General features: G+C 37.9%; 1 long non-coding RNA gene across 1 annotated transcript in view; it reads left to right on the top strand.

The window, feature by feature from the left end:
• The window catches only part of LOC309862750, an 81,797-nt gene that overhangs the window by 38,245 nt on the left and 18,324 nt on the right, over positions 1 to 25,228 (top strand). Inside the window, exons 3-4 of the long non-coding RNA XR_014310693.1 lie at positions 21,796 to 21,854; positions 23,824 to 23,869. This is a non-coding gene — a long non-coding RNA (uncharacterized lncRNA). The remainder of the gene's footprint in view (positions 1 to 21,795; positions 21,855 to 23,823; positions 23,870 to 25,228) is intronic.

Here is a 25,228-nt window from a genome sequence, read left to right as displayed (position 1 = left end):
ATTAAACTAAAAAACAAAAACAAAACAAAAAAAACTTACCATGGCCTTTTTTCTTTTTTCTTTTTTTGGTCTTTCTTTTGTGTGTGTGTGTGTGTGTGTGTGTGTAGTTTATACCTTGCAGCTGCAGAGCAGATCCTTCTGAAAATTCAGGAAGTATGAGAAGAGTAATAACTGGGAAATCTTGGCTAGGTTTGGTAGGCTCAATTCTCTGAAACAAATGGAAAATAACATTTTATTTAAAAATCAATTGAAACTCACATTTGCCCAAGTCAAACCAACCATTTCAAACTCCACCAGCTGAATCACTATTCCCCAGCTCCACTCTGTGCCCAATCTAAGGACAAGTGTAACACATTTAACAATTGTAAGTTGTATAAATAAAGTGAATTCAATAAATCAGTATATAGGTAAAACATTAAAAATATTTCCTTTCTGCTGTCTAAATTATCATTAAACTACTTACCATGTGGTATAAAGCAAAATGGTCATCAACTCATTCTAATGATTTCTTGTCATTATTTTTTAGAAATTACTTGTGTAGTCTTATGTTTGATAAGCAATCACGAAACTAAATGTTGCCTGTCTCTAAGCTATGGTTTTACAGAGGAAACTGCACCAAACTCTTTCATTGCCTTCCTCATGAAATTGATGGTGGTTGGTTCTGGCACCAGGCACTTGCTGCAGTGTGAGGGTGACTGGGTAGGCTGTCCATCATGTTCTAGAGCCTATACCAGGGGGGCCTTTGCTTCTGCTCCTGCCTACAAAACTGCTCCTAGCAGGCCTGTTCCACACTCCTACTGAACCTTGGTCCCTCCTGGGCAGCAGGCAGGGGCTAGATTCCTCCCAGCTACCATATTGGTCTGCTCAACTCATGCCCCAATGTCTAGATGCACTAATCCCTTTACCCCCTACTTAGCGGCCATCAGATGATGTCTTTCGGTAATAAATGGTCTAATTTAAGCTACTTACCAACCATTAGGTCAGTATTTCTATATTTTAACCTGTAAGAATGCTATGCCAGTGTGTATTAGTTGAATTATCAGCCGTGGCCCAGTTTCTTCCTAGTAGTTCAGAAAATCTCAGTCTTCTCCGAAATATGTTGTTCTTGCCAATGCTCTACCTCTGAGCTAATGCTGGGAAAAAAATCCCCTTCGTTGCCTAAGTTGCCCAAGGTTACCAAACTAAGGCCACTTTACTCTCTTGGTGATATACTCCTATTGCAACTCAGAGTCTCTGGATAGCTATATCAGAAACAACCTGAGCCTCATACAACCCTCAGTTTGTTTTGCCTCCCATAGATCGTCATTTTTTAGATTAAACTTGTACATTTCTTTTCTGTTTTATTGAGATGTAATTTACATACATCACTGTATAAGTTTAAGATGTATAGGATAATGACTTGACTCATGTTTATTATAAAAGTTTTACTACAATAAGGTTAGTTAACGTGCATTACTTCATATAGATTTAAAAAAAGAAAAAAAACATTTTCATTGTGATGAGAACTCTTAGGGTCTACTCTTTTTTAACAGCCTTCAAATACATCACACAGCAGCGTGTAGTAATCATGTACCTTACATTCTCAGTACTTATTTATCTTGTAATTGAAAGTTTGTACCTTTTGACCACCTTTATCTAGTTCTTTCCCCGAGAGCCCCCACCTCTGATAACCACAAGTCTGATCTCTTTTTCTATGAGTTTGGTGTTTTATTTCTTTTCTAAGATTCCACATGTAAGTGAAATCATACAGTATTTGCTTTTTTCTGTCCACCTACTTCACTTAGCATAATGCCTTCAAGTTCCATCTATGTAGTCACATGTGGCAGGATTTCTTTCCTTTTTTTAGTGGATGAATATTCAATTGTATATATACATATACCACAGCTTCTTTATCTTTTCATCTGCCTATAGACATGTTGTTTCTACGTCTTGGCTATTGTAAATACTACTGGTATGAATATGGGGTGCAGATTATCTCTTCGCCACACTGTTTTCCTTTCCTTCCCATATATTCCCTGAAGTGGAATTGCTGGATCATAGGGTAGTCCTATTTTTATGGAATGAAAAGTAGAAGCTTGTCCATTTTTTAATTGGATTATTTGCTTTTGTTATTGTATTTTGCTGTTGAGTTGCATGAGTTCTTTATATATTTTAGAAATTAACCCCTATCAACTACATGATTTACAAATATTTTTCCCTTTCTGTAGGTTATTAATCATTTCTTTTGTTGTGCAGTCTGTAGATGTTGACACTCATTTTGTCCTAGATAATTTCTCCCCAATAGCTTGAGAGGTTAGGTAGAGATCTTTGATCCCCAGTGGTTTAGGAGAATTGTTCTCAACATGGCTGGGCCTCAGAAGCAGTTAGTTGTGTGGGACCAAGCCATGAAAACTGAAAATTCCATAGGTCGGTTGGCTCTGCATCCAGGGTTGGAAACCCTTAGCTTAAGGGGTCTGTTTTGGCTCCAAAGCAAGTACTCACTTTTCCCCTCCATTTATTAGGCCCACTGCCAGATGTACCCTCATGCCTCAACAGGATTAATTCTTAGGAAATTCATAAACAGTTGGGTTACTTTGGGATTCCTGCCACTCTGTGAGCCACTCCTATGAACATTGATGCACAATTTCCTTTACGGCAATTCCATAAGTTACATTAAAAAAAAAAAAAAAAGCCCTGACATCACAAGGAAACCACTTTTAGTTGCTCCATTTCCTGGAGCCTACAGCTGGCAAAATGCCTGGGACAAGATGTATTCAATTCTACTCAAAGCAGAGCTGTGTTAGGAGAAACAGATGGCCCACCTAAGGTGAAAAAATTACTTTCTTGGGGGGAAGGCAGGGTGGTTTATTCATCTCTTCCTCTAGGAAAGCAAGTAAGTGTGGAGGCAAAATAAACAAAACACATTACAAACACATTCCACAGATGAACAGAATAAATGGCGCTGAACAAACCTATGGGAAGCATCTTCCTGGCCCAGGCAGGCTGTAGGAGCTTGTCATATGATTATTAAAGTGCCCCCAGCTCTTGAAATTCATTCTGTCAGAGGAAGTAATAAGAACCAAAACATAATTGAAGAGACAACCCATCATTAACCTTCTCTGAGAGCTGGTAATGAGGGACTGAGACAACTGGGGATAGTCAAGATGAACCAGAAACTGGTTCAGGAAAATGACTGGATATAAAACAAAGCAGTATAGGTCATCTGCATTTGTTTAGAACAGGGGCAACCACTCAGTGAGAATTTGTTGCTGACCATCTCACATTTTCTAGAGGAGAAGGACCCCTTTCCTGGAGGTTACCAGTGTTCAGATCACTAGGAAAGCACATTCCCTTCAGAAAACTTTTCTACTACCAAGATAAAACACTCCTTTGTTCTAGATGATCATTCAACAAGGAACATTCTGATTATGAATTTGGTTTCTCAGTTACCGTGATAATGGGCAGTATTGAGGGAACAAGTTTGGAGGTCACTGGAGAGATTTATTATAAACCTGTTACAAATAAATACATTTGTGTCAATCTTTTGAGGGTTTGGTTAGCATAAGTTAGTTCTGCAACCTAATTTCCTAACAATGTGAACAAAATCCACTCTTTGGACCTACACAGCTGAATATCAGACCCCACAACACTGGGACCACTGCCCCCATATTTCCATCCTGTAGACTGTACCCAAGCAGCCCTGGGCCACCTTCTGTAACATCTGTGCCTCTCTTTAAATTCAACACAAACTATCCCCAAAAGTCATCTCCTTACTTGCTTCTTTAAAAATCAGCAGAAGATAATTCTAAATTATGTTCTCTGTAATGCGTTCTAGAGTCTCATAGCCCTGAACCTCAGGAAACAATTCGTATTATATGTGACCATGTAGTTTGACTGAGTACACTGTAACCACAGAATTTTACCAAGTAGCAAACTTCTAGCTTCTAGTGGTCCTTGCTGTCCTCTTCATCTTGAGAGGGTCGGTCATCTTGGCACCCTTATCAACCACATGATGATGTACCCAAGGTCCTTCAACCAGCGGGGAGAAAGGAAAGGTTACACTACCAAACACAGTTCCTATGCAGACCCCCTCATGTGATCAAGTAAAAGGGACAAGTAATTTGAAAGGGAACATAAATGGGTTAAATGAAGAAAACAGGGAGTGTTCTCATACAAAAGAGCAAAAGTCAAAGTGTACTTACTGCCAGCGGTGCTCATGGAGCTGTGGGAGAGTGCGGCACTTTGCCCGTTTCTCTCCAGCAGAGGGAATGTGTGCTTCTATGACTCATCCTGGCATTCTCATCCCCAACTCTTATAAAAGTGGAACACCATTAAAAAAAAAAAAAAAAAAGTGGAACACCAACACTTCAAGTACTTTTGCTTAGTTGCCTCCTTCCTAGGGAGTAAATGGTTGGCACTGTGCACCCCTTGGTGGATACTGTATACTTGTTTGCTGTTGTCTTTTGGTGATAAATTATTTTTGCTCATCTCCAAAGTGAGATGGAAGCAGCAATGTAGAAATTATCTATTAGTCTTACATCCCAGAAATTGCCCTGTATTCCTTGAAAAGAGCAAACTACCTTCCCTTTAAATGCAAAATAGAAATAATAGTGTTGCACATTGATTTCTTCTCCTATACTGGAGAGTTGGCTGAAGGACTAAGGATGACAACTATTGTGAAACTTCTCTCAAAATATTCATTTCATAAATAACACAAGAGATACAGTCACTGGAACTGAGATTTTTAAGGGTTCTGTGAGGTGACAAAATGGGGTTTGCAATTCAGGATGTTTATTGCTCTCGGGGGCTATGGCTAATCTCTTATGAAGCAAAGTTTCAGTTGGGTAGAGATTGAGCAATTAGAACACAGATGCATTGTGTAACTCCTTCTTCCTCTTTATTTACTGTGGAACAGTGAAGATCTTAAGTCTGAAGCTATAGGCCAGCTTCATAGATTTAATTTTTTGAGTATCTGGGATCCTGAGAACTCAGCATTTCTTATAAAAAGAAGCTACAGGTAATCAAAGCTGTGCTGATACTGAATTTATCTGACAGAGTTCACATAAGAACGTCCTAACAGTTTTTTCTTTAAAGGGAGAGAGAATGGACATTTATTGATTCCTTACTCTGTAGCCACACTACCTTCATTGACACATCTCAGAGATTGATGCTCTTTCTCTTATATTACAAATGGGATTGAGACTCAGCTTCAGCAGTTTATTGAAGACAATAGAGTAACTTAGATGATGATTTCTGGCCAATTTTTTACAGAAGTACAGTGATAATACTGTAGAGCTGGCCTTTAGGGTTTAAACCCAGTCTCTCCCACCCCTAAACCACTGCTCTTTTCATGGTACCATGTTGCCACATTAACATACAAGAAGCTAGAGAATGGCCACAGAATTTGTTTGTTCTTTTTTGAATTTTACTGGGGTTTTTTTTCAATTTTTTTTGGTGGTAAAATACACATAACATACAATTTACCACCTTACCCATTTTTAAGGGTACAGTTCAACGGTATTAAATATAGTCATAATGTGCAACCATCACCACCATCCATCTCCATAACTCATCTTGTAAAACTGAAACTTTATTTCCATTGAACAATAACAGCCCATTTCTGCCCTCCCCACTCCTTGGTAACCATGATTGTACTTTCTGTTTCTATGAATTTGACTAATCCAAAAACCTCTCATAGTGGAAGCATCCAGTAACTGTCTTTTTGTGACTGCCTTATTTTGGCATAATGTCTTCAAAGGTCACGCATGTTGTAGTATATTGTAGAATTTCCTTCACTTTTAAAGCTGAATAATATTCCGTGTATATACATCCCATATTTTGCTTATCCATTCACTTGTTGATGGACTCTTGGATTTTATCTATTGTGAAAAATGCTGCAGGGAACATAGGTATACAAATATTTCTTTGAGACCCTGATTTCAATTCTGTTAGGTATATATCTGGAGGTAGAAGTGTTGTATCATATGATAAATCTATTTTTAATTTTTGACGAACCTTTATACTGTTTTCCGTAGTAGCTGTTCCATCTCATATTCCCACCAACAGAGCACAAAGGTTCCAATTTCTCTACATCCTTGCCAGTAGTTGTTTGTTTGTTTGTTTGTTTGGTTCATTGTAGCCACCTTAATGGGTATGAGGTGGTATCTCATTGTGATTTTGATTTGCATTTCCCTCATGATTAGTGATGTTGAACATCTTTTCATGTACTTACTGGACTTTTGTACATCTTTGGAGAAATGTCTATTCAAGTGCTTTGCCAATTTTTGATGGGATTGTTTTTTTTGTGTTGTTGAGTTTTAGGAGTTGAGTTCTAGATATTAATCATGTTATTAATCAGATAAATTATTTGCAAATATTTCCTTCCATTCTGTAGTTTGCCTTTTTACTCTGTTGATGGTGTCTTTTTTTAAAATTTTATTTATTTGACAGACAGAGATCACAAGTAGGCAGAGAGGCAGGCAGAGAGAGAGGAGGAAGCAGGCTCCCCGCTGAGCAGAGGACCCGATATGGGGCTCGATCCCAGGACCCTGAGATCATGACCTGAGCCAAAGGCAGAAGCTATAACCCACTGAGCCACCCAGGCACCCCTATGGTGTCTTTTGATATACAAAGTTGTTTAGTTTTCATGAAATCCAATATGGTATTACATCTAAAAAATCATTGCCAAATCCAGTGTTGTGAAGCTTTTGGTTATTTTCTCCACAGAGTTTTATTGTTTTAGGTCTTACATTTAGGTCTTTAATTTATTTTGAGTTAATTTTTATATATAATATTAAGTAAGAATCCAACTCCATTCTTTTGCATGTGGATATTCTGTTTCCCCAGCACTATTTGGAAAGTCTGTGCTTTCTCCATTGATATGGTCTTGGCACCCTTATCAAAACCCAGTTGACTATATATGCAAGGGTTTATTTCTGGACCCTGTTCTATTCCGTTGGCATATATATCTGTCTTTCTGATAGTACCACACTCTTTTTTGATTATTATAGCTTTGTAGTAAGTTTTGAAATCAGGAAGTGTGAGTCCTCCAGTTTGTTCTTCTTTTCAAGATTGTTTTGGCTATTCAAGGTCTTTTGAGATTCTGTATAAATTTTAGAATGGGTTTTTCTATTTCTGCCCCAAAAATGTCATTGGCATTTTGAGAGCAATCACAATTAATCTGCAGATTGCTTTGACCTGTATTGATATCTTAACAATATTAAGTCTTCCAATCCATGAACACGGGGTGTGTTTCCATTTGTCTTCTTTAATTTGAAGAGAGTTTTATATTTTTCATTGTACAAGTCTTTTCCTTCCTTGGTTAGCTTAATTCCAAAGTTTTTTTTTTTTTAATTCATTTTCATGCTATTATAAATGGAATTGTTTTTGTAATATTTTGTTTAGTTTGTTCATTGCTACTATATAGAAACAACTAATTTTTTAAAAAAGATTTTACTTATTTGTTTGACAGAGAAAGAGACAATGAGAGAGGGGACACAAGCAGGGGGATTGGGAGAGGGAAAAGCAGGCTTCCCGCCAAGCAGGGAGCTCCAATGTGGGGCTTGTCTAGGACCTTGGAATCAGGACCTGAGCTGAAGGCAGATGCTTAATGACTGAGCCACCCAGGTACCCCACAGTGCAACTAGTTTTTGTGTGTTGACTTTGCATCCTGCTATTTTGCTGAGTTTATTCATTCTACTATCTTTTTTTTTTTAAGGTGTGTGTAATCTTTAGGGTTTTCTACATATCAGATCATGTAATCTACAGAGCCATTTTTTTTCTTTTCCAACTTAGATGCCACTTACTTATTTTTCTTGCCTAATTGCTCTGACTAGAACTTTCAGTAGTATGCATAGTAGAGGTAGTGATAGGTATTCTTGCCTTTTTTCCTGATTGTAGAGGAAAAGCTTTTAATCTTTCACCATTGAGTGTGATGTTTACTGTGAGTTTCTCATATATGCTTTTTATTGTGTTGAGGTAGTTTCTTTCTATTTCTAGGTCTTTGGACGGTTAGGGTTTTGTTTTGTTTTTGTTTTTGTTTTTTTTTTTTTTACCATGAAATGGTGTTAAATTTTTGTTATGTTCTTTTTTGGGGGGTATCAGTGGAGATGATCATATCCCCCCCCACCCTTTATTCTGTTAATATGACATATTACACTGACTGTTTTTTGTATGTTGAACTATCCTTGCATTTCAGGAATAAATCCCTTTTGATTATGGGGCATAATCCTGTTAGTATACTCTTGAATTTGATTTGCTAGTGTTTTGTTGAGGCCCTTTGCATCAATGTTCACAAGGGATATTAGTCTTTAATTTTCTTTTAGTGCCTTTGTCTGATTTTGGTATGTAGATAATTCCGGCTTCATAGAAAGAATTAAAAAGTGTTTCCTGGGGTGTTTGGGTGGCTTAGTGGGTTAAAGCCTCTGCCTTCAGCTCAGGTCATGATCCCAGAGTCCTGGGATTAAGCTCCATGTTCCACTCTCTGCCTCGCAGGAAGCCTGCTCCCCCCCCCCCTCTGCCTGCCTTTCTGCCTACTTGTGATCTCTGTTTGTCGAATAAATAAATAAAATCTTTAAAAAATAAAAAATAAAAAACAAAAAATAAAAAGTGTTTGCTTCTCTTCTTTTTTTTTTTTTTTTTTTTTAGAAAACTTGAAAAGGGAGTAGTATTAGTTCTTTAAATGTTTGGTAGAATTCACCAGTAGAGCAATTGAGTCCAGGGCTTCTTTTTGTGAAGAGATATTTCTTATTAATTCAATCTCTTTACGAGTTATAGATTTATTCAGATTTTCTATTTCTTTGTGACTTAGTCTTGGTTGGTTTTGAATTTCCAGGAATTTGTTCATTTCATCTAGGTTATCCAATATGTTGGCATACAATCGTTCATAGTACTTTCACATACCTTTTTCTGGCCGTGGAATCAGTAGTAATGTCTTCATTTTCACTTCTGATTTCAGTCATTTGATTCTTCTCTTTCTTTTTTTTAGTACCCCCCCCTTTTGTTTGTTCATCAATTTTGTTGATCTTTTTGAAGAAACAGCTTTTGGGTTTTTTTTTTTTTAATTTTCTCTATTATTTTACTATCATCTATTTCATTTATCCCTGCTCTAATCTTTATTATTTCCTTCCTTCTGCTAGCTTCTGATTTAGTTTGTTCTTCTTTTTCTAGTTCCTTAAGTTATAAAGTTAGGTTGTTGATCTGAGGTCTTCTTTGTTTTTAATGTAAGCACTTACAGATACAAATTACCCCATTAGCACCGCTTTCGCTACACCTCATAATTTTTGGCATGTAGTGGTTTTGTTTTCATTAGTCTCTAAGGATTTTTAAATTTTCCTTGTAATTTCTTCTTTGACTCATTGTTTGAAAGTGTAGTGTTTAGTTTTCACAATTTTGTGAATTTTCCAGTTTTCCTCCTGTTACTGATTTCTAACTTTTACCCATTGTGGTTAGAGAGGATATTTTGTATCATACCTACCTTTAAAAAATCTATTGAGACCTCATTTGTGGCCTATTATGTGATCAGTCCTGTGAAATATCCCATGAAAACTTCAGAAGATTATGGTATGCTGTTGTTGGGGATAAGTGTTCTGTATGTTTGTTTGATTGAGTTGGTCTATTGTGCTAATGTTTATTTCCTTACTTATGTTCTGTCTAGTTTTCTGTTTATGATAAGGGATATTAAAATCTCCAACTATTGTTATAGAACTGTTAAATTTTCCATCCAATTCTGTTAGTTTTTACTATATATATTTTGATGGTCTGTCATTGAGTACACAAAGGTTTATAATCATTATATCTTCTTACTATATTGAAGCTTTTATTAATATATAATGTACTTCTTTGACTTCTTGTAAACCTTTTCAATTTAAATTCTATGTTGTCTAATAGTATATCCACCTGTGCTCAATTTGGCTTCTATTTGCAAGGAATATCTTTTTCTGTCCTTTCACTTGTCATCTATTTGTGTCTTTAGATCTAAAGTGAATCTTTTGTAGACAACATATAGTTGGATCCCTAGATTGGGTTCTGCCAATCTCTGTCTTTTGATAGGAGAGTTTAATCCATTTATATTTAAGGGAATTACTAATTAGGAGGTTTACTTCTGTTATTTTGCTATTTGTTTTCTAAATGCGTTATAGACTTTTATATCCCTCATTTTCAACATTACTGTCCTCTTTTGCGTTTAGTTTAATTTTTATAGTAAAGTATTTACATTCTTTCCTCATTTCCTTTTCTTAATATACTTTAGCTATTTTCTTTGTGGCAACAAAGGATATGGTTAATATCCTAAAGTTATAACACTATAATTTGAATTTATTTTTAGAAAGGTTATATTTATTTATTTTAGAAAGACAGAGAAAACATGTGTGAGCGCACTCATGAATGGGGGGAGGGGCAGGGGAGAGAGAGAATCTTAAGCAGGCTCCAGTACAGAGCCCTTTGGGGGGCTCAGTCCCACAACCCTGAGATCATGACCTAAACTGAAACCAAGAGTCAGACATTCAACTGAGCCACCCATGCATCCCTATACCAGCCTAACTTTAATACACAAAACCTCTGCTCCTCTATAGCTCCATCCCACCTCTTTCAGCTATTAATGTCTTAAAAATCCCATCTTTATACATTGTGTGTCCCAAAACATAAACTGATAATTTTTTAAATGCATCAGTTTCTTAAAAAATATAAAAAGCAAGATTTGGAGTTACAAACCAAAGTTACAATAATACTAGTTTTTAGCCTTAGAATTTTTCTTCTTTAATTATATAAGTTTTTTCATGTAGAAAACAAAAAGTACAATTACAAACCATTGTTATAATAATATTAGCTTTTATAATTATTCATGCAATTATCTTTATTTCTCAGTACAGCTTTGAGTTATTGTTATGGCTTCAAGTGTCTTTCCATTTTACCTTGTAGGACTCCCTTAAACATTTCTTTCAGGGCAGGTGCAGTAGTAACAAACAAATTCCTTCAGCTTTTTTTTTTTTTTTTTATCTTAGAATGTCTTAATTTCTCCTTTACTCTTGAAGGGTATAGAATTTTTTGGATATAGGATTCTTGGTTGACAGGGTTTTTTTCTTTTAGTACTTTGACTCTATCAGCCCAATGCCTTTTGGCCTCCAAAGTTTCTGACAAAGAATCTGCTTATAATCTTATTGATGGTCACTTTTATGTGATTATTTGCTTCTCTCTTGCTGTTTTCTAGATTATCTTTTTGGCTTTGGCATTTGAAAGTTTGAATATAATATGTCTTGGTGTGAGTCTCTTTGAGTTCATCTTACTTGGAGTTCATTGAGACACGCTGATGTCTATATTCATGTCTTTCATCAAATTTGGAAAATTTTCAGCCACTATTTTCTTTCTGCCCCTTTCTCTCTCTTCTCCTTCTTGGACTCCCACAATGTGTATGTTGGTCTACTTGATAATGTCCCACAGGTCCTTTAAGTTCTGTTCATTTCTCTTCAATCTTTTTTCTTTCTGTTCCTCAGATTCAATCATTTTCATTGTACATTCTTCCAATTCACTGATTCTTTCTTCTTCCTCTTTAATCTACCTTTGAATTCCTCTAGAGAATTTTTTATTTCATTTGTTGAAATTTTCAGCTCTAGAATTCCTTTTCATTTCTTTTCTCTTCTTCTTCTTCTTCTTTTTTTTTTTTTTTTAGGTTTTGTATTTCTTTTTGCTATTTCTAGTTTGTTCATACATTGTTTTCTCAACTTTCTCACATCCTCCTTTAATTTTTTGAGCAGCTTTAAGATAGCTATTTTAAAGTTTTTGTCTAATATTTCTGTTATCTGGTCTTTTTTAGGGTCAGTTTCTTTCTTTCTTTCTTTCTTTTTTTTAAAGCTTTCATTTATTTGTCAGAGAGAGAGAGAACACAAGCAGGCAGAGTGGCAGGAAGAGGCAGAGAGAGAAGCAGGCTCCCCGCTGAGCAAGGAACCCCATGCGACACTCAATGCCAGGATCCTGGGATCATGACCCGAGCTGAAGGCAGTGGCTTAACTGACTGAGCCACCTAGGCATCCCTTAGGGTCAATTTCTAAAGATCTATTTTTTTCTTTTGATTTTGCTTGTTTCTTTGTATGCCTTGTGTTTTGTTTTGTTGTTGAAAATTGAACATTTGACTCTAATAATGTGGTAACTCTGAAAATCAGATTCTCCTCCTTTTCCAGGGTTTACTGTTTTTATTGTTGCTGTTGTTGTTTTTATTGTATTTGTTTATTGTTTTTGTTTTTGATTCTGTAGGCAGTCTCTGGGCCAAGATATAAATTTAAGGTCTTCTTAGATCTTTTCTAAGCCTTTCTCTGGGTGCCTGGTTACTTTCTGAGTTTCCCTATATATACAGTTGCTTTTTAATGTTCTGGTCTTCACTGTCTGACTATGAGGGGAAAAGGAAAATAAAAGGGGTATAGAAAGAGTGCTAACCTTTTAAGTCTCCTGGATGTCATTTCACCCAGATGGGAAGAGATTTGCTTAATGGGGGGAGGTGCAACAACAATGGCTGCCTGCCTCTTTGTCTGCACCTCTGTGATCAGAAGCAGCAATCAATGATCAGAGCACAGATCCCTGATATTTGGAGAATAGGTCCCTTTTTGCCTATCATAGCTCCTGCAAGCTGTATGCAAGCTGCTTAAGGAGCATGTGAACAGCTGCCTGCCTCATGGCTGGGGGTGGGGAATGAGTAGCTGCTACTGTGCTAAGGCCCACAACTGAGACCAAAATTAACTGTCCAAGTCTTCCCCCAGACATTAAAAGCTTTCAGTATACTGTCCAGAGTTCCAAAATAGTTACATAAGACTAATTTCACCAGTGCCTAGTAGAGGGGGACAGATGCTCAGTGCTTCCTACTCTACCATCCTTCCAGAATCCTTTAGGATTTTAAAAAATAGATTTCATTTTTTAGAACATTTTTTAAGTTCACAGCAAAATTGAGCAAAAGACAGATTTTCCATATACCCCCTGCCTTACATGCCCAGCTTTCTCCATTATCAATAGAGAAATGCCTCAAGATTTTAAATTACCACCAATAAAATGGGTAAAAAACCATCTCTTAAGAAAATTCCAATTGTCGTGTGGGAGCCTTTCAATGCTCTCCACAGCAGGCAAGTCTGGCCCTTTTAGGACCAGCGTTTGCATACCAGGGGGTGGCCTCAGTACCTAATAGGCAGAAACACTCATGGTTTCTTCTCTGTTTATGAGAAGTACAGGAATAACAACAATACTGACAACTCAGAGTCATTCTGCCACTTTCTGTCAGTGACTCTACCATTTACCTAGTTTTCTAGTAGTCATCTTTCAGAATGACTTTTCCTATTTAAATCTTCTTTTTTTTTATTTTTGTAGAATATTTTATTTATTTATTTGAGAGAAAGAGAGATAGAACATGAGCTAGAGCCAGGGAGAGGGAGAAGCAGGCTCCCCACTGAGCAGGGAACCTGATGCAATATGGGGCTCCATCCCAGGACCCTGGGATCATGACCCCAGCGGAAGGCAGATGCTAACCTGACTGAGCCACCCAAGCACCCCAAGGATTCTTTATTTAAATAGTTGCAAAGTTCTAAAGATTCGTTCACTGTAGCATCTTAGCATGTCTATTCTCACTCCTACTACTCTATTTCAGATCCTTGTACGTGGATTCTGGTCTCATATGAGTCTCCTAAATAATTCTCTCCCTTGACAGACACTCCTTCCTCCCGTAACATGGCTACTAGATGTATCATCCAAAATCACAGCTCAGAGTATCTCGTCCTTCTGCTAAGAAAAAAATTCTGACAAATTCCCAAGTGGAACCCTAGAAATTGCCTGGGGCAGTCGCTAGGTTCCTGCGGTCCTCTCCCAAAGTATAAGATCCTAGGTCTTGAATGTTTATTTTCGTTTGGGATGCCATTTCCTCAAAATGATGCCTTCTGAGGCTGTTTTATAACAAGAGTTCTGTTTTATAACAATCTATAAGAAAATAATAGTCTAGAACTCTCCAGTCTTCACCGCAAAAAAAAAGCCTTTGTCTGCTTTCATTAAGTTGTTGTCTAGCGCCACCTTGTGTTAGAACTAAATAGTGGCTCTAGAGACAAACCACCTGCTGTACACATTTCATACTGCAGAACTTTAGCAGAAAGGAAATTTAGAGATTATTTAGACCGCTGCCTCATTTTATAGATTAGTAATTCATTCAGGATTTGGAGGAAGAACTGAATCCAGATTTCTTGAATTCCATGCTTCTCAATTTTCTAACACAGTCTCATAGCCTTTTCAACCTCCAACAGAATTGGGCCAGAGTGATGATGCCACCTTTGGAAGAAGACAAAAACATAATAATTGATTCCTTACCATAATCCTGTTATTATAATAAATACATTTAGAAATATCTCATTTATTCTTTACAGGTAGTCTGTACTTATTTCTGTTTCACAGATGGACAAGCTACGATTCAGAGATGTTGAGGAACTCATTAAAGTTATATTGTATTATTTGTTCGCAATTATTCATTCCCTCTTTGCCCTTGCCATACTTCTGTGTACAAGCCAGAGAGATACTCTCCTGTCTGTATTGACTTGGGGCTTGGCCAATTCAACTTTCTTAGGTCAACAGAATATGAATGTACTTGATATCTGCCACATGTGAGCAGAAGCTTTAAGTTTTGTGGTCTGACTAGGTATATTTCAGCCTTGCCTCCTCGGTGAGAGCAACATAGCTTAGAGAGTGTCTGTTGCTTCAGTTGTGGCTTCTGGAATGAGATGATACATGGAGCTGAGCTAAAGCCAGATGAGCTGATTCATCAGAGTTGAGGCTGACCCACAGCCTGCAGCCCTCATAAAACATGAGCAAAAAATAAATATTTGTTTTGTAAGCCCATTGGGAGTTTGGTTACTGCAGCAAAAGCTGACCAATACCAGGTTTGAACACAAATCGGACTGACTTGAAAATCTCTCTGGAAACTATGTAAAAAAGAACCCTGCTCCTGGGGTGATGTTTAATTTAACTAAGTTGAGAACCTATGTGTTAGGTCTTAAGTTGCTGAGGTTCTCACCTCCTTCAAGTCGGCTTCATTCTACTCTCTGACACTTAGTCTGAACATCTGATTTAATTTTGCAAATTGCTTCTCTGGCTCTGCCTTTGCAGTGCTTTTGATTCCCTTTACCTGATTTATCTTTTCTCCTTTTAAAATCACTCATAACAGTGCTTTTATTTACCTTCCAAAATACTCTACAATTTATTTATGAATGTAGGTTAGATGTCTCCCCCATTGAATTTTAAGAGGGAAGGTTTTTTTTTTTGTTTTTTGTTTTTTTTTAAATCTCTTTTACTGTCCTTCCTTAGACAGTGCCTGGTACTCATTTGTTAAATGAGTGCATGAAAATGTGAAAGTACTTCTGAAAGAATGGTAGATGTTGTATTTTAAGAAGATGACCAGTAGAGGTCAGAGATGAGTCCTTTAAATACCTTGTTAGACCAGCAACCAGTTTTATATCTGTGTTTATACAAGGATCTGTTCACCCTGGATGTCTCAGGAATTAGTGTTGATTGGTACATAATCAATATAGTGGTGGCAATTGGCATATATCATGAAAACCACTGAAAGGTAAAAGCTGATAATGCCTCGGATTGGTTTCTCCCCCATATATGACCTAGTCTTGAGAGCCAAGTGTGGGGGACGGGGGGGGGGGGGCGCAGGTGGGAGCAAATAGAAATAGAAAATAGGATGCAAGGGGCTTCTGGGTGACTCGGTTGGGTGCTGGATTCTCGGTTTGGGCTTAGGTCATGATCTCATGGGTCTGTGGCATCAAGCCCTGAGATGGGCTCCCCAGTTGGCAGTGGGGAGTATACTTGAAGATTCTCTCCCTCTGACCCTCCCCCACATATGTGCACTCTCTCATTCTCTCTCTCTCTAACTAAATCTTAAAAAGAGAGAGAGGTAAAAAGGATGCAAGATGGAGCAGAAAGTGTTGGTTTCAAGGTTATGTTTCTTTATATAAATTGCTTGTAAATAAAAGTTACATTTGGTCAAACAGCCAGAGAAGATAGTAAATGCTTATTTTCAATGACGATTCAATGACAATTGCCTAGATTAAGAACACAGCTTTCCAGAAGTGTGTATGTGTGTGTGTATTTATGGATACAGCCCATTAATACTAGAACACTTGACTGACTTTTCCTCTCCTCTTTTACAGCACAAAATGGCAAGCTAAGAATCACAAATCATGTTGCTGCCAGAGTGTGTTTTAATCTCCCTGGCTTAATAGCTCAAGCCTAAATGTCACAGTATGCATCTGCATAGAGGAAGGTTTAAAGGAATGATACTGGATTGGAAGCAAATCATTTTCTACAGTTTGCATATGGGTCTGATTGATTAATTCAAGGATGAGAATTTGTGGAGGAAGGAAATTTGCTGTTATTGGTTACCTCCCACAGGTCAGGTCTTGTGATAAGTAGTTCTACTTGTTAGCTCACTCACTCTGTGAAGTAAACAATGTCAAAGATAGCACCTAGAATTTAGTAGAAGCTCGGTACTGCATATATGAACAAGTAATCACTTTTAGGCAAAGGAGCTCTTTCTCTGTTTTGCTTCAGTTTATCTGAGAGGGTTGATTTGTTGTGTTTCCTTGATAGAACTAAATCCAACTTAAACCCGGGATGTGGGTACATATATCTTCAGTGTTCCTCTTTCCTTACATGTGTCCATTTGGAAAATATGCACACAGTGTGGTTCACTAACATACTGAAAGGTAGGCATGGATAAAAAGCTAAATTAATTGGATGTTAATTCTGGTCCTGCCATGAAACATTTCCTTTCCCATAGATTCTGCACAATGAAAATAATAATTACATAATTCCCACCTTTCCTACTTTACAACATGTCCTGAGATAAATACAAGATGCCATATATGAAAGGTTTTGAGGTGACTAAAATTTGGGGGGCATAGATGGGGGCCTGATGAAAATTTTTCTATGATATCCTTTGTGGAGGGAATATGACGGTGCTCTGGCTGTCTTTGTCTAAATGAGGGGAAGAGCAAATCAGAACAATAATCTCAAGATCATATATCACCTATACCTCTTCTGCCTTTAGGGGTGGTGTGGGTTTCCAGACTGAAGAACTCCACTGGGTTTGAATATTAGAGATGAAGTTTTTCTTGAGTTTTGTGTTGGTCAATAGCCAGAAAACATAATTTTTTTCTGAGGCTTGTTGGCCAGATACATACAAAGGTAGATTCTCTTAAGATGGTTATATGAAAGAGAATACACAAACTACTCAAAAATATTTTTAGTAGGGGGCAGGTCGGATGGGCAGATGGGCCAGAGTGGCCACTGGAAGAGTTTTCTCTAAGAGTTTATGGAGGTTCATTCTCACTCCAACAGAAGTGAAAAAGAACTTTCTTCCTCTTCTCTCTCCCTTCCTCCTCCATTGCACTGAGAGCTCTAGTTGACTGTTAAGCATGTAATATATTCATTGCAAGCCTAATCACCACAAAGAATGTAAAGATGCCAAGTACACATGAACAAATTAGAGGTTCTTAGTCAAATCCAAACAAATATATACCTGATAATGGCTTTGGCTGAAATATATTTTTATGTTTTATAGCATGTTCACATTTGCCAGTGGTTAGCAAAGATTAAGCTTGCCAAACTTTAATGTGGTACAAATGCCATGTTCAAGGCAAAGTAAGTGGACTGTTACAGGATCTGGCAAATCAAAAGCATTATCAACAGCTGTGGTTTTCATATGCTTTGTGAGACTGGAATAATAAAGCACATGTGCATTTAGAGTGGGTATTAATTCTCACATTAATTTTTTTTTTAAATATGACTTATGCTCACTGGTAGTTTCATATGGTATTAAGTTATAATCAACTTCTGGTTAGATATGGTAATAACCAGAAGGCAAAATTGATTGGGTTTTAATTAATTAACTAATTAGTTAATTAAGGATTTATTGAGAGACTACTGTGTTCAGGGTCAATCCAAGAGCTTTACATGTGGAACAGGAATTCTTCCTTTGGGGGTGCTTGGGTGGCTCAGTCAGTTACGCATGTGTCTTCTGCTCAGGTCATGATCTCTGGGTCCTGGGACCGAGCCCCTTGGCAGGGTCTCTCCTCAGTGGGACTCTGCTTCTCCCTCTCCATACCCCCAACTTGTGCTCTCTCTTGCTCTCCTTAGCATTCTCTCTCTCAAATAAGTAAAATATTATTATTATATATTTTTTTAAAGAATACTTCCTTAGGTCTAGCTATCAACACTCCTGCGCCATCACTTCCATGCCAGTGGGGGCAGGGACCCCAAGCTAAAAGTTCTCCCCAGGTAAGGTTGCCAGAGTTCACAAATAAAAATACAGAAAGCCCAGCTAAATTTGAATTTCAGATAAACGAGGGGGGGGCGGGGGGGCGCAAAACAAAACAGTGAAAGTATATTCCAAATATTCCTGGGGTGGAGGGTACTTACATTAAAATTATTTATTGTTTATTTGAAATTCCAATTTGACTGGACTTTCTGTAGTTTATCTGGCAACCCTATCTGGGAGCCTTCCTGCGCTGCGTCTGTGGGATTGAGCCACAAACCCGGATGTCCCCCAGCTTCTCCACACCCGTGCAGGTGTTTGAGGTTCTGCCCAAGGCAATGAGCACAGAGAACAAAAACACTGCTGTATGACTTCCTCTTCTCATCCCCTTTCTCACTCCGACTTTCAACTTCCTCCACCTCATATCCTCTTCCTCATTACTCCAGGTATATGTAAAACTCTATAATCTCGTCAGTCAGTCTTCTTGATTGGGTTTGCTAAAAAACACCTGGGTTTCACAGATTACCATCCGGCTGCAGATTTAGAGGTCCTATTTGGATGTTAGCAACTAAATACTCTTTAAATCATTTTGTGTTCCAGCTCCATTACTGTATCTCCTCCCCAACTACTTGATAGATAAATGGCTCTGAGAGGATACCAAGGAATGCAAAAGAGAAATCCATACTGATGTATTTGTGAGGGGAGAAATTTTGTCTATTAAATTATACCTATATTTTAGTTTCTTGTCTGTCTTTTCCCTTTCCTCCCACCCCAATCTAGAATTTTTTTAAAAGATTTTATTTATTTATTTGACAGACAGAGATCACAAGTAGGCAGAGAGGCAGGCAGAGAGAGAGAGAGGGGGAAGCAGGTTCCCTGCTGAGCAGAGAACCTGATGTTGGGCTCGAACCCAGGACCCTGAGATCATGACCTGAGCCGAAGGCAGAGGCTTTAACCCACTGAGCCAACCAGGCACCCCCCAAATCTAGAATTTAATCTCCATGAGAATATGGACCTTGCCCTGGGAATATTAAAACAATACCAGGCACATAGTAGCCACCTAGAAAGTATATGTTGGGTGAATGAACAAACTTGCATTTTCCAGTGAGGAAAACGAGACTTAGGAAGTTAATTGGCCCAATTTGTACAGCAGAGCTGGGCCTCATATGTAGATCTAACCAACTGATGAGCCCCAGCACTTCAAAATTTAATCTGAAAAAAGGAAAAGTAAAAATTGTATTTCTTTAGTTCTTTAGCTGAAAAATGGAAACTTTCCCATAATAGCAACAACAACAACACCAAAAACTTCAAAAGAAATAAAGTCTTAAAAGCATAAAACTATTATGTTTATATAATACTATTTTCTGATTCTACAATAACCGACAAGCTCTGTTCTACTCCCCAGAACAGAGGAGTGATCTGAGGGTCTGATATAAATGCTCTGATGTTGAGGTAATGATTTCTTGGGCCGCAGGTAACACTTACAATGCCTTTGTGTGAATTAGAAAAGGATGCTCCTTTTGCTAACAAGGCACAGAACAACTCCATGGCAGACAGCTTGGTAGGGGGAATGCAGCCTGAAATTCAGTCCCCATTTGCCACGTTGGCCAGACACCTTCATGGAGTGGACAGTCCACCCCTCCATAGGCAATAGCTCCTTTCTTGGCATAGCTGGCCATTGGTCCAGAGTTTGGCTGGAGGAGCTGTTACAAGTTGGGAAATTCTTCTTTCCTCTCAGATCTTTGTTTTTTAACCACTTGCCCTCTGGGTATCTTACTGCATGTCCCTCCCAACTTGAAATGGGGCTCTGTCCCAGGAAAATTAATCAAAGATTTCCTTGTATTCCCCATATCCAACCTCAATTAGTCAGGAAAGGACAAAGTCTCCCACCATCCTAATGCCCTCTCACTCATAACTTTTCAATTGCCAATTAATGTCCAGAGCAAGGTGACTCATCCCTTAGCACCAGTGAATAATCTTGCCTTTCCCAGACCAGGTCAATGGTTCTTCTACGTCTTAAGCTTTCTGTAGTAACTCCTGAAACATGGTGAAATGGTCTTCAGCAAGTTCTTCTCAGGAAATACAATATAGAAATACTTTGACTATACCATTTTAGGTATAGTCTGTAAGTCCATATACAATGTGTGTGTTTGTGGGTACTTTCTTAGATACATGGATGAAAAAAAGTAGCTAACAACTTAAATTTGGAGACAGTGTGATATAGAGGAAAGGACCCAGGCTTTCGAGCAAAGCAGAGCTTTGTTAAATGACAGCCCAGCTCTTACTGCCAGTGTGACTCTGGGTAAGGCCTTTAATCTTCCTAGTCCTCAGTCTCCTTGTTTACAAAAAGAGCCTAAGACTTAAACTGTAGGGTTGTGCTTCAGTTTTCCAGGGCTGCTATACAACAGTACCACAAACAGGGTGTCTTAAATGGCAGAAATTTATTCTCTCACAGATCTGGAGTTTGCAAGTTTGAAATTGAGGTATTGGCAAGGTTGAATCCTTCTGAGGGCTCTGAAGGAAGGATGTGTCTCAGGACTTCCTCCTCAGACTGTGGATGTCTATCTTTATATTCACGTGGTGCTCTCCCCATATGTGTGTCTCTGTGTCCAAATTTCCCCCCTTCCATAATCATACTCGTCCTAATGGTGAGGACCCATCCTAATGACCTCACTTTAACCCACTTATCCCTGTAAAGATCCTATGTTCAAGTAAGATCACACTTTGAGGTCCTAGGAGTTAAGATTCTAATGTATCTATTTGGAAGGAATCCAATTCAACTCATAACAGGTTCCTAAAGGAATGAAATATGGTAACTTATATAAAGTACCTAATGGAAATCTTTGGTTGTGAGAAGTACTTAAGTAGCAATTGTATACTTACTATTGATAGTTTTACCTTTTGTTCTTTCTGATGATCTTATAAATACACGGTTACTCTCTGGGATTAATAGACCTATAAAGAGAGGGTCTATATGGGGAAAATGTATGAATATATAGTATATGTCAGATATAAGAATCAATTATTGAGAAGAAAAGGCTTTATATTTATGCATGTATTTGGGGTGGAGCTGGGAAAGAGCAGGGATATAGGTAGATGGTGAATGAAGGGCATAGAATTTAATTATCCAGATTGATTGATTTTGAATTGATTAACGCTGGGTTCTACCTCACTTTGAAAACAGAGTTAAAGGGAGATACAGAATGAAAGTTTGCCCTTGAACAATATAATTTGTGCCAGAAACAGTCTGAATTATTATGTTTGTAGAGCAAACAGAGTCATTAGAGAATCTGCCACATTCTGATGACAGGAAAACACAGAATATAATTTTTCTACAAACAGCATTAGTTGGAAAATGTTTACTATAGTAACATTTTCAAGTCTCTATGGGATTTAAAAGTGATATATTTTCTGTGCACGTTTGGTTTTAGAGTGTTATTTGAAGAGAAATTTTCACTGTTAATAAAACTAGAAAGGAGAAAATTATATTTGCTCTTTCATGAAGAGAGACATCTCGTTTGATCTTGAACTTTTCCCTTCAGGATATCCTCCATGGCGGCTGGGTAACTAAGACAATGCAGTGGAATGCATGGCTGAGAGGGTGAGTCTTCAAGAAGATGAAGGGTTGTTATGTAAGAATCTGGTCTCCATTAAGAGTAGAACAAGAGGAAATATGTTTGATTTGCAGAAGGAAGAATTTAGGCTAGATCCAAATACTCTCTGTATTGGTAATCAGTAAAATAGATGCCCAAGAAAGGCTAAGTAATACCATTCCTAAGAAGATCTGTAAAATTATGACAGCAATTGCATTGTTAACAGTTTTCAAATTCATAAGGACTTATGGATATTCTATCCAGCATATGAGATTTGCATTACCCTAGGCAATTTTTCAAAATAATTCTTTTCTAAATAATCTTACTCAGTGTGTGCGTATATATATATATATATATATATATATATATATATATATATATTTAATGGATGGTTGAGTTTGATTAAATTGATCAATTTGGAAGTTAAGATTTCCATTTAAGTCAAGCCAAAGAAAAATTGAAAATGGAGAGAGTTTTAAATCTTAGATTTAAGGTCTAAATCCTGATTTTCCCAGGAAGAGCACATAGATTTCTTTGCAGATAAGAAATCTCCCCTCCTGGGCACCTGGGTGGCTCAGTGGGTTAAGCTGCTGCCTTCAGCTCAGGTCATGATCCCAGGGTCCTGGGATCAAGTCCCACATTGTGCTCTCTGCTCAGCGGGGTGCCTGATTCCTCTCTCTCTCTCTCTCTCTCTCTCTGCCTGCCTCTCTGTCTAATAAATGAATAAAATCCTTGAAAAAAAAAAAAAACAAAAAAAGAATCTCCCTTCCTTCCCTTTCTGTCTTTCTTTCTTCTTTCTCAAAGCTGATTCCAAAGAACCTTTCTCATAAGGAAGCATTCATTATATCTGTTTTGTTTTGGAGAGTACCAGAAAGCTTAGGAACAATATTTGTGAGAGGTGTACAGAAAGGGGTGCTGCACTCTCCATATTGTTTCTGTTGATAGAGGCCAGCAGATAACTGCAAAATCTTTTCATTTTGCCTAAGAAGATCTAAGTCTATAAGGGATCAAAAGTGGTTACCAAGCAAATCCGTTTTCAGAAGTGACTTCTTCTTGACTATTCTGGATTTATTTTTTTTACCAGTCTTGTTTTTTTGTTTGTTTGTTTTGTTCTGTTTTTGTTTTTGTTTTTTAGGATTCCATTTATTTATTTTGACAGAGAGAGATAACAAGCAGGCAGAGAGGCAGGCACAGATAGTAGGGGAAGCAGGCTCCCCGCTGAGCAGAGAGCCCCATGCGGGGCTCTATCCTAGGACCCTGAGACCATGACCCAAGCTGAAGGCAGAGGCTTTAACCCACTGAGCCACCCAGGTGCTCCTTTACCAGTCTTGTTAATAATGTGTTTGAATTTTAATGGCTATGAAAGTACAGGAGACACATTTTTGGGTCTATGAAGGGCAGAAATTTGGATCAAAGACTGTAAAGAACACTTGAATGACTTTATCTGTGAAAGAGAACTGAAAATGTTTAGCTTCTCCCAAAGGGAGGTTTAAAGCAAATTCTTTTGTTTAGCCTGATCTAATGGGGAAGGGGGAAAGGAAGAAAATCCTGAGCTGTGAAGAAAAATCTGAAGACCTCAGGCTCCCCTCACACAAATTTGAGGTTTGAATTTACACCTTCTGAAAGGCCTACATTCTCTAACAAATAAAAACAATCTCAGGCTAATAACAATACCCGTGCCCTCAATAAAAATAACTAAAAGTCTTCTCTAGAAAGACATATTTTCAACACTGCACAGGACTCTCTAGATAAAGTGCCACCAAACACGAACTCACAGTTCTAAATTACAAGGAACCTGAAGCAGCAATCCAGAATCCTTAATAGTAATCATAATCAATTTCTTAGACCCTAAAAACTTCAGAAATAGATTACAAAAATTTAAAACTATTAAGGAGAAGAAACAAACACTATTAAAATATTTATTAAGGGTAACTTTTTCTAGCCTATCAAGGGGTTAATTTGTGTGTTCTTTTGCAGGATGTTTTACTTATGAAATAACCCAGGACCAGAGTTCTGCTTATGGGTAAGAGGGGACTCCATGTTATTTTCAGAATATTCATTCTTACGAGTGCTGGGTCTCCATGAGCAAGCCTCACTGGGAAGGGGCACAGCTGCTAGCCTTCAACTCCAGGCCAGTGTGCAAAGGGAAGTTCGAATTTGTATTCCAGCTGAAGTCAGGTTTGGAAAGCAGAGTAATTCCAAAAGGGTGGAAAGAGTGAGAACCAAATAAAAGAGAAGCAAGAGAAAACCAGTGAATTTAGGAGGTGAAGGTTGTGGTGTTCTTTAAGGCAAGAGAATACAAATGGGAGATGGAACCCTTTGTATGTCACCTTCAAAGGGGACTGCGATTTGGGGCAAGATTCAGAAATGTTGTTTTGGTTATGAAGTGAAGCCAGATACAGTGAAAGAAATGTAATTTCAGAAGGAGAATGTGTCTGCTAAGATGTGAATAAGAGATCTTATTTTATTTTATTTTTAAAAAAGCTTTATATTTAAGTAATCTCTATACCCAACATGGGACTCAAACTTACAACCCTGAGGTCAAGAGTCACACACTTTACCAACTGAGCCAGACAGGTGCCTTTGTAGATTTTAATCCCTAGAATTGTACATTTTTGACTAGGCTTGGTTTCTCCTTTCTCTGTCTCAAGAATATCTGTCCTATATCATGTTGTTGTTGGAGACACAACTATCAGAGTCTTCTGTCTCAACTGATCAGCTTCCAAATGAATGGGACAGAAAAAACTTTCTCAGAACCAGAACTGGGTCTGAATATCATATCCTATTATGATTTAATATCATGTCAGATCTGTAGATAGCACGTCACGATGAAAGGAAGTGTGCTCAAGTCATGTGGTGGCTACTGACATTCACAGTCAGTTGCTTGGAACATTTTGGGACCTGTTTTTAGGATAAGGAATGGAATAGATAGAATTAATTTAAACTGCTTTTGCTTAAGAAATTTCCAGATTTCCAGACAAGAATCAGCTGTCTTCATGAACAAAATCCAACTCAAAGGTAAAAGCCAGATTCGCGTAACTTGAGGAGACACTCATATTAGTTGGACATTGTGGTGTTATAGAATGAAACATTCTAGTTAAATAGGGGTAATTTAGAGTCAGTCCCCAAGGAAACTGGAAAATCATCAGGCAGGTATTTTTAATTCCTGCCTTCCTTCCTCTCTCGCACCGTCTTTCCATTCCCCACTCCTTTCCCTTCTTCTTCCCCTACCCTCCTCCACCTTCTCTTCCGTGGCCTCCTCCTCCCTTCCCTCTCCCTCCCCCCTTGGCTGTTCCTTTCCTCTCAGCACCCACCTTTGCAGACAAACTTTTCTCCCCACTCATCTGTATCTGCCACCTGGTGGCCTCAGACCCACGCCCAA

This window comes from Mustela nivalis, assembly GCF_964662115.1.
Source record: "Mustela nivalis genome assembly, chromosome: 4".
In the NCBI taxonomy this organism is placed as follows: domain Eukaryota; kingdom Metazoa; phylum Chordata; class Mammalia; order Carnivora; family Mustelidae; genus Mustela; species Mustela nivalis.
Note: the sequence above shows the minus strand (reverse complement) of the source record. Positions and strands in the feature narration are given on the sequence as shown.